Here is a 14,323-nt window from a genome sequence, read left to right on the forward strand (position 1 = left end):
CCGTGGGTGGGCATCTCGTGTTGCTGAGCCTCTCCACCTGCTGGTTGGGAGCTCGACGCGCCCCCCGTCCTTCTATCCAGCAAATAGTCGTTTAGGAACCTGCTCTTGACCAGATCGTCGAGCTGGTATCCTAAAGCCAAGCACGAATCCACGGTGTGGCCAAAGCCCTGGTGAAACTCACACCAGGCGTCTGGCTTTGGTCCCAGCACCTTGTCGCCCACCTTCTCGGGCGCTTTCAACCTGGTCTGGGCGCGTGGCTTGGCGGGAGCCACGCTTCCCCTCTTCTCAGCGACTTCACTCTCATCGGCGATGTGGGCCACCGCAAGTCGCCTGACCTCAGCAAACGTGGCAGGGTGAGCCCTGATCAATGCTTCGCAGAATGGTCCCGGCAGCACGCCCTTCTTGAATGCATAGACCAACATTTCTTCATCTTTAGCCGGCGATCGGACCATTTGCGCCCCAAAACGATTCAGGTAATCCCTGAGGGACTCTCCCTGATACTGTCTTATGTCGAACAAGTCATAAGACACCCTGGGCGGTGCCTTGTTCACGATGTACTGCTCGACGAAGATCTTTGAAAACTGTTGGAAGTTGGTTATGTGACCTGTAGGCAGGCTCACAAACCATTCCAGCGCCGTTCCCTGGAGTGTGCTTACAAACATCTTGTAGTACACGGCGTCTGATCCTCCCGACAGCATCATCTGCGTATGGAACGTGGTGAGATGAGTCTCAGGATCCTCCATGCCGGTAAAAACGGCCTTCACAGGTACCACACTCGCAGGGATAGGCGTGTCAGTAATCGCCTGAGCGAAAGGCATAGGAAAAACACGAGGCGGCGTTGACGGCGCGACCTCTTCAGCGACTGGACGCCCTCGCTGCTCCTGAAGAGCTTGACGCAGCTCTTCAGTCACTTTGCTAAGCTCATCATTCCTGGCCCGAGAAGCGACCAGGTCCTCATGCATTCTCGCCTGCTCTATACGCGAGGCTTCCACATTCGCCTGCAACGAACGCATGATTTCCACCATCTGTGCCATAGTCATGGCGCTGGCGCCTTCAGCAGCAACGGGGGCAACTGGACTTGAACGGTTGCTTCTCATTTTTCTCATGAAAGCTTGGCAAATCATAGAGTGCAATGAACAACACCTCCTTCAGCGACGATCGATTCAACGATCAATCGGTCAGAACTTCGCGAAACTTCGAAAGAAACCTCAAGAACACAGCGAACCTCCACAGAAACCTGCAACTCCACCAGAAACCACTGCCTCTTCCACGAAAAACCAAACGAGCCGAAGAACTCAGATCTCACCGAACAAATCTCGCGTAAGCAGCAGAAAACTTCACCTCACCGAACAAGAACCCAAACGAACGGTGGAAAGCGCGAAATTGCCGAACAAAACCTAGATGAACAGCGGACAATGGTTGCACCAGCACACAACCACGCAGAAAATTGCAAAAAAACCTTCAAGAACTCACGCTGTGGATGGGAACAAGTTTTACACGGCCCCACGGTGGGCGCCTGATGATCCTGCCTGTTGACCAGAACGCTGGAGCTTTTGCCTCGTCAAACTTGGATCGACGTATGCGCCGCGTTTGCCTCCGTCCTTCGCCGCGATCCACCTCAAGAACCTGCAAAGGAACAGAGCGGCGCCGCTGCGGCCGATCGCACTCCAACGCCCAATTCAGTGACCGAACCACCAATTACTAAGAGTAACACTCAAGAACTCTCAAGGAACCGTGAACCAGTTCTCTCTCAGTATACTCAAGAACTCGCAAGCGTAAAGAAGACAATCTGAACGTGCGTACCTCAGAAGTTCGTTGGGAAACCCTTATATACCTGGACATTTTCTCTCTCCTGGCAGTTACACACCTGGACACGTGGCTCGCATCCAGCTGTACACGTGCCATCATCTGGAGCCTCCTTGACTTGGGCACTGCTTTTGACTCTTCTTTAGCTAAGTTACTTATGCATGATACTACTCAGTACATAGTTGTCTTGGAGCGCGATCTCTACTGGAATTGGCGAGTTAGGGTGCCTTCGTATACACCTTCCCTGTGGTCTCGCCGGCCGCCTTCATGATCTGCACCACCTGTTCCACCGTGTATGATCGAGCAAGCTGTCCCCCGACCTCACCCTCGGGCCAGCTGGGAAATGTCTATCTGCCTTCATCTCCGGCGATGTCCTTTCTTCGGCGATCTCTAATCACTTGGTCGCCTGGATTCATATCTGGCGACTTCATCTTCAACTTGGTGACCGCCGGTTCTGGTGCGCTGGAGATCGAAGCACGCCAACTTAATAACTGGCGACTACACGAGCCCCCGACTTCCTTCCCTTCTGCCAGCCAGGCGTCCATCAGCACGCCTATACAATAGCTTGAAGCAGTGTATGAAAGGTGAGGCTCCAATGTTGCTGAGTTAATTCGTTTGAGTAAGTCTCACCAGTTATGTTGGTAAACCACACAGCAAGTAAAGGTAAAAGCGTGCAAAGTAAATAGAAAACGATATATGAGAAGTGAAAATCATATAAGAAGTTGCAGTTCAAGTTTGCATACATACATAAACAGTTACATAAGCAATAATTACAAATAAAGTTTTTACAAAAGAAAAGGTGATGGAGGAAGGCAGCTAGTCTCCGGAGGGTACAATCTTCCCATCCACCACCTCGTTGCAGATCGACACCATGGAAAGGTCGAGCTCGAGGTATTGACATACTACTTGCTCCAGAGCAGCGTCAAACCCGGCGGTGAGGACTTGGGCAGTGCTCTGCTCGAGCTCTTGTGTTTTTTTCTTCAGCTCTTCGGTTTCCTCGCGAGATCGAGCAAGTTCTTCAGCGGCTCTTTTGCCTTCGTCCCGAGCTTGGGCCAGCTCTGCAGCAGTCTTTTTGGCCTCCTCTCGAGCTTCGGCGAGCTCAGCAAGACCATCGTCCCTTTCTTTTTCGACCTTCCCCAGCAATGGAAGTGGTGGAAGGAGGACCTTCTCCAACAGATACGAATGGTGTGGAGGCGCTTGGAGGGTTCTCTATGAAGTTTGGGTCGCTGCCTTCGACCACTGGGGGCGCGGCGGCTAAGGGCGTCGCTTGGACTGGTTGTAGTGGAGCTGGAGGTGAGGGCGGTGTTGGAGTTTGGAGTGCAGGTGGTGAAGAGGGGGCCGCCCTTGCTCTCTTAGTAATGAGGCCATCCTCAGTCTCTTCATCATCCTCTTCTTCCTCTTGCACCACTTGAGGAGCCTTCCTCTTGGGTCTCCTCAAAACCAATTTTTTACTTTCTGGGGCGGGTAATACCCCAGAAGAAGTTGGACCTCGGGGAGGAGTTTTGCCTTGAGAAGCGGCGATCGCCACCACCGGGTTGGGCGCAGCTTGGGAGCCCGCCGCTAGCTTGTGAGATCGGGCGATCGCCCTCAGTTCTGCCAGTTTCCCTTTTCCCAACATGTTATCTGCACAAGGTAAAGAACAGATCAGCAACCAAGGTAGAAGCAAAACATGCAAGTGCATTCATACAGAGATGACACAAGTAGTACATGGATGAAAGATCAAGGTCAACACAGAATAATGGAATGCCAAAATAGAGTGGTGAAGACGCTAAGTTAGTGTTGACTCGAAGTGAGAGACTTGGTACTGGAGTAGGGGCTAACCTATGTGTATTTCGAGTTGGCTCTCGAAGAACTCGTAGGGAATGATTGAGGCAGTGGGGAAGGTGATGTTGGCGGCAGCCACGCTCTTCCAGAAGAGACAAAGATCTTTGTCTAACGCCCCCATGTTATCAGGACTTCTTGGTCTTCTGAAGCTGTCCTTGGAGTCCTTGTTCCCCTTGTTTACCCAGTACAAGGGGAAACCATCAAGCAGTGAGGGGTCTTGATCATTCTGGCACACCTTCACGAACTTCCCTTTCCAGTCTTTATAAGATTGCTAGAAGATTGAGAAGATTGATCTCCCAGCAATCCCGTTCAAGCTGACCCAAAGGCGATCTCCGGGATTCTTTGCCTCGAACAGAAAGAGGAAGACGTTGACTGAAGCTGGCAGCAACAAGTGCGCGCAGAGAATTTGGAACGCCCTTACGAACGCCCAGCTGTTGGGATGAAGCTGGGCGGGGGCGATGTTGAGCTCGATTAGTAGCTCTTTCTCGAAACGAGTAAAAGGAAGCCTAAGCTTCACTTTCTTGAAGAATGTAGCGTAGATGAAGCAGAACAACTCGCCGTTGTTCCCCTTATCGTCCGCGCAGATCGGTTCACCCGGGCAGCAGGGCAGCACGACCACTTTGCTATCATGCTCCTTGTGGAAGGAAAGGTCGGACTGATCTCCTTTCCTCAGTCGGTGCACGCCCAACTCGGTGGTTATTGAGGAAGTCTCTTTCAGCAGAGTTGGGGTGGCCCAAGGGTAGAGCTTCTTATAGTCTTGCGGAGGAAGGGAAGCTCCTCCGACGAGTGGTGGAGTCGCCTGGGTAGGGTTGGCATGAGAAGGAGCAGGCCTCTCAGCCTGTGCAGAGGGAGCACCAGAGGCTCGAGATGGGTTGCGTATCGATGGAGGATTTGTCCCAGGGACAACCCTATTGGTTTTGGGTGGGAGGTTTCGCGATGAAGAAGGAGGGTTAGCGGTGGACTTCGTGTGAGCCATCACAGGAACTGCAAAGGAAAGAGAAAGGGATGAAATGAAGATAGCAGAGAATGACTCGATTGGGGACGAAGAAGATAGAACCAACGACCGAGGTTTCGCTGGGATGGACGTTATCAGGGACGAAACCTTAGGTTACGAGAAAAAAGAAAAACAGCCCACAACGTATGCTTCAGACAGTTAATGGATGATGCAAACCAATTAAAATGCAACAAATACAAATAAGAGGAGTAAAAGGGGTACCTTTTTGTGATCGGATGAGCGATGAAGAAAGTTGGAGATTGAGAGAGACGAGAAGTTTCGTGGTTCGCAGAGAAAAGTTTGGAATGCTTGAGAATGAAGAAAGATGATGGAACAGTGAAAAGCGCGAAGGGTTTAAGGATTTTCGAACATTTTAGGAAGCACAAACGTCAGTTAAAGACAACCGTTGATGAAGCCACGTGTCGTGTGATTGAAAAAGGGGTTGGTGGAGCGTCAGAAAGGCAGAGGGTACGAATGTACGGAAACCCGTAACAGCGCCACGTAGATCAACGATGACGTGACCTCTTAGTCTTTTTGCTGGACAAGTCTCAGCTTAAGACTGGGGGGCTTGTGTACCGATTAGGTAATCGGAAGTGATGACGTGGCAGCAAGCGATAATATAGGCGTGTTGAACGGGACACCTGGCTGACAGGAGGGAAGTACATCGAGAAGTCTGTGTAGTTGCCAATCGTTGAGTTGGCGTTCTCCGATCTCTAGTATGTATAAACCGGCGGTCACCAGGCTTGCGTCATAATCGCCGTATGTGAGTTTTAGGCGATCAAGTGGTTAGAGACCGCCGGAAGGCTTGCTTAAGGTTTTCAAGGGGTACAAGTACGAAGGACAAGGTTATCAGATGATCATTCCTTAGCCAGAGGTCGAGGCAAGGGAACAGTTTCCCAGAACATGCATGATGTGCAAGTGAAGCAGATCGTGATAGCGGCAGGCGAGACCACAGAGAAGGTGTGCATGGTGACACCCCGTACTCGCCGCTTAAGGGGTCGCGCTCCAAGGAAGTTATGCACCGAGTTACTCCTTGCATGGGTAACTTAGTCGAATAGCTAGAAGAGTAGAGGTGACGCTCAAGTAGAAGGGGGCTCCAGATGGTGACACGTGTACAGCTGGATGCGAGCCACGTGTCCAGAGGTGTAACCGTCAGGAGAGAGAAAGTGCTCAGGTATATAAGGAACTCTTAACAGACTTTGAGGTACGCTTTCTGAGAACACTAGAGTATGCTTTTCAGAACATTGAGATTCACTGCGCACGGTTCCTTGAGTTTTGATATTCTCTCTGAGTATTTGGTGATTCCGTCACTGACTTGAGCGTCGGAGCGCGATCGGCCGCAGTGGCGCCACTCTGTTTTCTGCAGGTTCTTGCGAAGAATTGAGGTGCGGAGGACAAAAGCTAACGTGGTGCGAAGCTGATCCAGAAGGAGAAACCTTTGACGTGGCAAGGCTCTTGCACTCAGGTCAACCAGCATGATAAGTGTAATGCGTTGTCTAACTTTCTTTGTACTGGCGAGCTTGGATAAAACATATGCTCGGCTATTGGAAGCTCGGGTACATGAATGGCTTCAAATTTATCAAAATGCTCGATTAATCTTTTGGCGATGTGATAATATTTTTGGAGAATAAGCTCTTTGGCTTGGTATTCCCCATTGATCTGGCTTGTCACCAATTGAGAATCATTGTAACATTTAAGCTTCTTTACTCTCATATCTTGAGCTAAATTTAATATAGCAATCAGAGCTTCATATTCGTCCTGGTTGTTAGATGTTTCAAAGTTGAAGCGTATGGCCTGTTGTAGAGTAATCTGATCCCGGCCTTCTAAAATAAATCCAGCTCCATTGCCTTTTTTGTTAGATGATCCATATACATTTAGCATCCACCATTCATACTCTTCTCCTTGTTGTGGGAATTTTACGATAAATTTGGCCAAAAAATGGGCTTCCATTGGCCCTTTTTTTTTTAAGTGAAGCTCGAATTCGAATAGTTCAATTGGCCATGTTGTCATTCTTCTGATGAGTTTGGGGTTTTGTAAGACTTGCTTGATAGGATAGTCTGTTTGGACTATAATATTAAAACTCCTAAAATAACGTCTTAGTCTCCATACTGAAAAGACTAGTGCGAGGACGAGCTTCTATATTACTTGGTATCTCTCCTCAGCCGACTGTGGAGTTCGACTTGTGAAATATACAAGTTGTTTCTTTTTTCCTTCTTCATAGACCAGGACCGAGCATATAACAGAGTAGGATACTGCTAGATAAAGGACTAAAGCTGAGTGTGAAGGAGGACTTACGAATGTAGGCAATGAAGCTATATCTTTCTTTAATTGATAAAATATATCTTCACATGTTTTATCCCTTGAACTTTGTTGCCCAATTTAATGTACGGAATAACAATTTGGCTTTCTTAGTGAGCCTAATTAGGGATGAAGCAAGACAGTAAGACCAATTTACCTTTCAACCTTTGGAGCTCCTTGAGGTTGCTTAGGCTTCTCGTATGCATTATTACTTCACATTTATCCGGTTAGCCTCTATGCCACGTTGGTGACCATGAAACCCATAAATTTTCCTCCCACCACCAAAGAAGCACTTTTCCGGGTTCAAGTGCATGTCGTGTGCTAAGATGTGGTCGAACACTTTTGCAAGGTTTTCTGGATGAAGCCATGACTTTGTAGCAAAAGACATGACTTTGTAATAACATAAATTTTTCTCTCCAACACCAAAAGAAATGACTTTGTTGCAAAACTTAGCCCCATTAGTCATGAAGCCTATTTTATTAGCCCCATTAGTCATGAAAGCTGAGGAGTCCATATCCGGAGGTGTTTTCAACCAGACAATCTATCGGTAAAGGATATGTATCTTTTGGACAAACTTTGTTTAAGTCCATGTAATCAATACACATTCTCCTTTTTTCCATTAGCTTTCTTCACCATGGTTACATCCATGTTGTATAAGTGACCTCTCTGATGAAATTGGCATGCAAGAGCTTTTCAACTTCTTTATCTACAACTAAACGTTTTTCCTCTCTGCGTTTTTGCTTCTTTGAGCCACTGGTTTTGCTTGTGGTAGGATGGCTAGTTGGTGACACATAAAGTCGGGATTGATGTCAGCCATGTCGGCTAAGGTCGATGCGAAAAGGTTGGTGTTCTGAAAGAGGACCTCTTTAATTTTCTTTCTTATTGTAGTGGAAGTTATCGTCTCTACTCGAATGACCTGATTAGAAAATATACCGATTTGAAGATTGGTCATGGGTTCATTTAAGGTAGGACGGGTTTCCTCAAACTTAGCTCTAGGGGGAAGGTCGATCTCTTTATCCTCATCTCTTGAGTCATCTTCAGAATTATATGCCAATTCAACATTGTGTATCTGTTCAGATGCATCTTTTTGCTCAAGTAATTGTATTTTGACTGTTGTTGTTTGAGGTTACACCTTTGAACGAGTATGAAGTTGTGTGTAACATTGTCAGGCTACCTTTAGATCAACTTTCATTGTTATTATTGAGTCACCAATAGTTGGGAACTTCATGACCATGTCTGGTGTGGAAACTACCAAAATAAGCTAGTTCGGCGTGTGGCGTCTAATGAGCATATTATATGAAGTATTTGCTTCCAACAGGAAGTATCGTACTATCAACGTGTGACGAGCCTCCTTAGTTCCAAAGGTGGTAAGGAGATCTATATATCCCCTAGTGAGTACGTATTCTCCTGCAAACTCGAGGAGTGGCTCGGGATATGCTTTTACCATAGTGTGGGGAATGTACATTTTTAGGAAAGTAAACCAATGTAGCACATCGGCTGAGTTGCTCTGATCAATAATATTTTTGAAAAGTCGCCAATTTTCTATGGTGGTTGTGATGACCATAAAATCATCATGGTCAGGATCATTAGGGCAAAAGTCGGCATTTGTAAAGCTTATAGTGGGTAGCGTCTGATAAATTAAATAGCTGATTGTATCAACACTTCTCATATGTCTTTTCTGGGATAATTTGGAACTTCATCCTCCATAAAATCCTCTGATTATAGTGCATACCATGCCCCTACATTCTTTCGGCTTCGTGAACTAGTCAGCCTCTTGTGTAGCTTAAGGAGGAATTAGGAGGGGGAGCTGCAACTTCTACTTGGAGTGTTATACCCCTTCCTCGCCCTTGATATCCTCCTCGGGAGCCCTTACCTCTACCCATTCCTCCGCGTCCACGACCTTTACCAGCTTGATTGTTTTGAACAAATCGGGTCAGGGATTCTGACTGGATGAGTTCTTTAATGAGATCCCGCACTTTGTAGCATTGTTTAGTGGTATGACCATGATTTTGGTGATAGTTGCATCTCTTTGTGGGGTCAACTGTGAGGGTGTCAATATAAGTTGTGGTAGTCAGACTAGTTCCATTGCAAAGGCTTCTTTCAGAATGGCCTCTCTTGGAGTGTTTAGGGCAATATATGTTTCATATTTCCCTACCCGTCTTTTTTTTATATATTGGGGATCAGTAGGGAGAGCTTTGTATGATCGCTTCCTTGCCACAACATTTTCTTTGATGCTAATGTATTGTGCAGCCCGGGCTCGAATCTCGTCCATGTTAAATAGAGGATCAACATACAAAGTATTTTAAATTGAGTTGGGTCGAAGACCAACCCTGATGGAATGCATTGCTACCTCCAAATGTAGATGAGGTATGGTCAACGACGCTTTAGCAAACCAATCCATATATTTCCTTAAAGACTCGAATCGACAAGTACAAGTTTGTTGTCGACAAACTAGGTTGTGAACTGTACCGCCCTGGTGGTCGGGTGTGATGACGTGGCATCCTGCTACAGTGTAGGTGTGTTGACAAGGCGCCAGGTTGGCAAGAAGGGAAGGAAGTCGGGGGGGCACGCGTAGTCGCCAGTTGTTAAGCTGGCGTGTTCCGACTTCCAGTTTACCAGAATAGGCGATCGCCAGGTTAAAGATCAAGTCGCCAGATGAAGACCCAGGCGACCAAGCAGTCGGAGATCGCCAGAACAAGCACATCGCCGAAGATGAAGGAGAAGCAGATTATGAAGGCGGCCGGCGAGACCACAGGGAAGGTGTATGAAGGCCCTAACTCGCCAGTTCCAGTATAGATCGCACTCCTAAGTTAGCTATGCACTGGGCAGTACCATGCATAGGTAACTTAGCCAAAATGAGAGTAGAAGCAGCGCCAAGTCAGGGAGCCTCCAGATGATGGCACGTGTACAGTTGGATGCGAGCCACGTGTCCAAGTCTGTAACTGCCAGGAGAGAGAAAACCACCAGGTATATAAGAGTTCTTAACAGATTTTCTGAGGTACGCACGTTCAGTTCATACACTTTACGCTTGTGAGTGACAGAGCTGTTTGTGAGAGGATTTGCACGGTTCTAGTTCTATCAGTTTTTGGTGATACCGTCACTGACTTGAGCGTCGGAGTGCGATCGGCCGCAGCGGCGCCGTGTCGTTTCTTTGCAGGTTCTTGAAGTAGATCCAGGGGAGGAACGAAGGTGATAAGCGGTGCGCACGTCGATCCTTTGACGAGGCATTCTCCAGCGCTCCGGTCAACAGGCAGGATCATCAGGCGCCCACCGTGGGGCCGTGTAAAACTTGCTCCCATCCACAGCGTGGGTTCGTGGAAGTTTTCGAGGTTTTCGGCGCGGTTGTGTGCTGGTGCAACCGTTGTTCGCAGTTTCTTTGAGTTTCGTTCGGTGAGTTTGCGTTTTGTACCGTTTGTTTGGCTTTCAATCGGTGGAGTGAGGTCTTTTGTTGCTTGCGCGCAATCTGTTTGGTGGAAGTTCGAGTTCTTTTGTGGTTTTCTTCGAAGGTTTGCGGTGTTCTTGGGTTCTTGCGCGGTTTCTTGAGTTTTCTCCGATTGATCGCTAATTCGATCGTGGTTGAAGTGTTGTTTGCTGTATTTCTGTGGTTCGCTGAAGTTAATGAGAAAGATGAGAAGCAATCGTTCCAATCCCGTGGCTCCTGTCGCTGCTGAAGGTGACGCCGCCATGACCATGGCGCAGATGGCAGAGATGATGCGCTCGTTGCAGGCAACCGTGGAAGCCTCGCGCGTAGAGCAGGCAAGGATACATGAGGACCTGGTCGCCTCTCGCGCCAGGAACGAGGAGCTCAGCAAGGTAGCTGAGGAGCTGCGTCGAGCTCTTCAGGAGCAGCAGGGACGTTCTTCTGCTGAAGAGGTGGCACCGTCGACGCCACCTCGTGTGTTCCCAATGCCTTTCGTTCAGGCGATTACCGACACGCCAATTCCCACGAGCGTGGTTCCGGTTAAGGCTGTTTTTACCGGCGTGGAGGATCCAGAGGCTCATCTGACCACGTTCCACACGCAGATGATGTTGTCGGGAGGGTCAGACGCCGTCTACTGCAAGATGTTCATGAGTACGCTCCAGGGAACGGCGATGGAGTGGTTTGTGAGCCTGCCTAATGGCCACATAACCAATTTTCAACAATTCTCGAAAATCTTTGTCGAGCAGTACATTGTGAACAAGGCACCGCCTAGGGTGTCCTATGATCTGTTTGATATAAGGCAGTACCGTGGGGAGTCCCTCAGAGACTACCTCAATCGCTTCGGAGCGCAGATGGTCAGATCGCCAGCCAAGGATGAAGAGATGCTGGTCTATGCCTTCAAGAAGGGCGTGCAGCCGGGGCCATTCTGCGAGGCCTTGATCAGGGCTCATCCAGCGACGTTTGCTGAAGTCAGGCGACTTGCGGTGGCCCACATCGCCGACGAGAGTGAAGTCGCCGAGAAGAGAGGCAGCGTGGCTCCCGCCAGGCCACGCGCCCAGACCAGGATCCAGCCACAGAGGGTGCTGGAAACGGCGGCGGCGGCCAGAAAAGACCAAAGGACTCGCTATCCTTACGATAGGAGAAATAAGGGAAGAAGCCAAGCGCGCCAACCACCAGCACGCCAACAACCAGCACGCCGGGAATACAATCGCCCGCCTAAGCACAAATTCGTCATGGGACTAGCGGACCTGATCGCCATCCCTAACATATCTGCTAGGTTGAAGGCGCCTGATAAGGTGGGCGACAAGGTGCTGGGGTCAAAGCCGGACGCCTGGTGCGAGTTCCACCAGTGTTTTGGCCACAACCTGGACTCGTGTCTGTCTTTAGGATACCAGCTCGACGATCTGGTTAAGAGCGGGTTCCTAAATGACTATCTGCTGGATAGAAGGACGGGGGGAGCGTCGAGTTCCCAGCCAGCAGGTGGAGAAGCCCAGCAACACGAGATGCCTATCCATGGGGAGATCCACACCATTGCAGGGGGTTTCTCAGGTGGTGGATGCACCGCATCGCAGAGGAAAAAGTATGCGCGATCGGTGATGGCAGTGGACATGTTTGAAGACCACTCGCCGGAAGTGGACATCACGCTCACAAAGCAGGATCTTCGGGACGTTGTGCCTCATGACAACGATCCCATAGTTATTTCGTTGATCACGGCGGGAAGGAAGGTCCACAGAGTTCTGGTGGACCAAGGAAGCTCGGCAGACGTGATGTTCTGGCCGACTTTCACGCAGCTGGAATTGCCCCTTGACCAGCTAAGGCCCTATGGAGGGTGCTTGTATGGGTTCGCTGGTGACCAGGTGGAGGTCAGGGGGTACATTGAGCTGAGAACCACGTTTACAGATGAGGCTGGGTCGAGGACGGAGAAAATCAAGTACCTCATCGTAAACGCCCCTTCAGCATATAACATCCTGTTGGGAAGGCCCACTCTTAACAGGATAGGCGCCATTCCGTCGACACGGCACATGAAGGTGAAGTTGCCGTCCATGGAAGGGGTGGTGATCACGATCAAGTCTGATCAGAAAGAAGCGAAAAGGTGCTATGAGAATAGCCTGAAAAACAAAAGATCAGTGAGTTATGTCACTACCACCCCACCTCCCGGTGTGAAGCCCAGACCCCCGGTAACAGAGGAGGCCGCCGCAAGGGATGTAGAGATGGTAGACGCTGAGCTGGGGGAGAGGAATGCTGGCCTGGAGGAGGAAGAGGCGCGGAATCGCCCCGAGGAAGCAAGGGAACAGGGAATCGCCAGGGCGGTGATCGCCAGAGAATCCAGCCCCAAACCCGTCGAGCAGTGGCTCGAGAAGGAGATCGGAGGGAAAGTTTTCAAGCTCGGAAGATCTCTGGAGGTCGATCTCCAGGACCAGATCGCCAAGGTGATTGAGCGGCATCTGGACGCGTTTGCTTGGTCCGCTTCGAACATGCCCGGGATCGATCCCGACTTCTTGTGCCATCATCTGGCGATGGACAACATGGTGAGACCGGTGATTAGGGACAAAGGAGAGGAAAATTCAACGAGGAGAGGAGGCAGGCGATCAGGGACGAAACCCAGAAACTCCTCGCTGCAGGCCACATCAGGGAAGTCCAGTACCCTGAATGGTTGGCGAATGTCGTACTGGTGAAGAAGAGTAACGGGAAATGGCGCATGTGCGTCGATTTCACTGATCTGAATAAAGCTTGCCCAAAGGATTCGTATCCTTTACCAAGCATTGATGCCCTGGTTGATAGTGCTGCGGGGTGCAAGCTGCTGAGTTTCCTGGATGCCTTCTCGGGCTATAATCAGATCAAGATGCATCCCATGGACGAAGAAAAAACAGCCTTCATGACGGAGAGGTCGTGCTACTGCTATAAGGTGATGCCGTTTGGGCTGAAGAACGCGGGGGCCACGTACCAGAGGTTGATGGATCGAGTACTTGCACCGATGCTGGGAAGGAACGTGCAAGCTTACGTCGATGACATGGTCGTGACCTCGCAGGAGAAAAGCAAGCACGTTGCAGACTTGGAAGAATTGTTCACGACGATCGCCAAGTTCAAGTTAAAGCTCAACCCGGAGAAATGCATTTTCGGCGTGGAGGCTGGAAAGTTTTTGGGTTTTCTCTTGACTGAAAGAGGAATAGAAGCTAACCCAGACAAGTGCGCCGCCATCTTGGCGATGAGAAGCCCGGCTACAGTAAAAGAAGTCCAGCAGCTGACAGGTCGGATGGCAGCCCTATCTCGCTTCGTGTCAGCTAGCGGAGAAAAGGGGCATCCCTATTTTCAGTGTCTGCGGCGCAATAACAAGTTCGCTTGGACGAAAGAGTGCGAGGAAGCTTTCGTCAAGCTGAAGGAGTATCTGGCGAGCCCGCCGGTTCTGTGCAAACCGCTGGCGGGAATCCCTCTCAGGTTGTACTTCGCTGTGACTGAGAGGGCGGTGAGTGCGGTGCTCGCCCAGGATCAAGATCAGGCTCAGAAGCCTATTTATTTTGTGAGCAAGGTGTTGCAGGGCCCAGAAACGAGATATCAGGCCCTGGAGAAGGATGCGCTGGCTGTGGTGTTTTCGGCGAGGAGGTTGCGCCACTACTTCCACAGCTTCACAATACTGGTGATGACTGACCTGCCCATCCAGAAGGTCTTGAAGAAACCTGACGTTGCGGGAAGAATGGTGAAGTGGGCAGTGGAGTTGTCAGAATTTGACATTAAATATGAGCCCCGAGGCCCGATCAAGGGGCAAATCTTTGCAGATTTTGTGGTCGAGCTCTCATCAGAGGCGACGCGGGTTGAAGGAGATGATTTCCGTTGGGTACTCTCGGTGGATGGATCGTCGAACCAGCAGGGTAGCGGTGCTGGAGTCATATTGGAAGGACCCAACGGCGTGCTGATCGAACAATCGTTGAGATTTGCCTTCAAAGCCAGCAACAATCAAGCAGAGTATGAGGCGCTAATCGCCG

This window comes from Phaseolus vulgaris, chromosome 10 (genome assembly GCF_000499845.2).
Source record: "Phaseolus vulgaris cultivar G19833 chromosome 10, P. vulgaris v2.0, whole genome shotgun sequence".
Lineage (NCBI taxonomy): Eukaryota > Viridiplantae > Streptophyta > Magnoliopsida > Fabales > Fabaceae > Phaseolus > Phaseolus vulgaris.